Source organism: Aegilops tauschii, chromosome 3 (assembly GCF_002575655.3).
Source record: "Aegilops tauschii subsp. strangulata cultivar AL8/78 chromosome 3, Aet v6.0, whole genome shotgun sequence".
In the NCBI taxonomy this organism is placed as follows: domain Eukaryota; kingdom Viridiplantae; phylum Streptophyta; class Magnoliopsida; order Poales; family Poaceae; genus Aegilops; species Aegilops tauschii.
This window is the reverse complement of record NC_053037.3, coordinates 593060118-593061460: the sequence shown is the minus strand read 5'-3', so window position 1 is coordinate 593061460 and position 1343 is coordinate 593060118. Positions and strand designations below refer to the sequence as shown.

At 40.1% G+C, this 1343-nt stretch overlaps 1 long non-coding RNA gene across 1 annotated transcript; it reads right to left on the bottom strand.

The window, feature by feature from the left end:
* Positions 1 to 532: 532 nt before the first annotated feature.
* Positions 533 to 997, bottom strand: LOC141021075 (uncharacterized). The gene is made up of 3 exons (XR_012181082.1): positions 912 to 997; positions 745 to 802; positions 533 to 659 (listed from the first exon to the last, which is right to left on the bottom strand). It is a non-coding gene; the product is annotated as an uncharacterized lncRNA (long non-coding RNA).
* Between the last annotated feature and the right edge of the window lie 346 nt (positions 998 to 1343).

Below are 1343 nucleotides of genomic sequence, written 5' to 3'. Positions count from 1 at the left end.
CTCTTCTTCTTCATTGTCTTCCATCATAACCCCTCTTTCTCCGTGCTTGGTCCAAACATTATAGTGGGGCATGAAACCCGACTTAAACAGGTGGACGTGAATGGTTCTTGACGTAGAGTAATTGTGATCATTCTTACAGACTAAACATGGACAAGGCATAAAACCATCCGCCCGCTTGTTTGCCTCAGCCGCAAGCAGAAAAGTTTGCATGCCATTAATGAACTCGGGAGAGCATCGGTCATCGTACATCCATTGTCGGCTCATCTTCATTACACAACACCGAATAGACCAAATTAATACAAGTTCATACATAAAGTTCATACAAGACTTAAATGCAACAAACAAATAACTCTCTAACTAAAGAATTTAAATGCAACAACAAATGCGATCAAGATCGCAACTAAGGTAACAATTGATCCAACAGCATAATGATACCAAGCCTCACTATCAATGGCATATTTTCTAATCTTTCTAATCTTCAAGCGCATTTTCTCCATCTTGATCTTGTGATCATCGACGACGTCGGCAACATGCAACTCCAATTCCATCTTCTCCCCCTCAATTCTTTTCAATTTTTCTTTCAAATACTCGTTTTCTCTTTCAACTAAATTTAACCTCTCGACAATAGGGTCGGTTGGAATTTCCGGTTCACAAACCTCCTAGACAAAAATATCTATGTCAACTTGATGGGCATAATTTGTCATAAACACGAAATGCAAAAACTAGTTTTAAAAGAGAATATACCACATCCGAATCATAACAAGGACGAGGGCCGATGGGGACGGATATCAAAACCATGGCACTATGTATAACAAACAACGTACGGGTAAGATAATTATATGAGTAACTATATATCCAAATCACACAACATCAATTTGGTAATGTAAAACATTCATGAACAAGAGGCTCACCACAAGGTGGTGCCGGCGACGGAACGGTGCGGGCGATCGACTGTGGTTACGACGGAGATTTAGAAGGCACTAAGTAAACCACACCTACATATGCAAACTAAGTGTTAGTTTTGACCACAAATTGCATATAAATCAAATACTAGCACATATATTTTCTACCAAATTACTAAACTCATAAATTAATCACTATACAAAGCATTGCAAGAGCTAATCTAGCAATGAGAGATGAAAGGACAAAGTTGCTAACCTTTGTGATCATTTGAATGGATGGGGGCCTTCAAATCTTGACAAATTTTGGGCAAAATGTGTGATGAGCTCGAGAGGAAGAGGGGAAGAACAGAGAGGAGAGGGGAAAGGGGAAGAACAGAGCGAGCTCGGGTGGACGAAGGGTTTATGTAGGACGACCTTTAGCACCGGTTCATACCATGAACC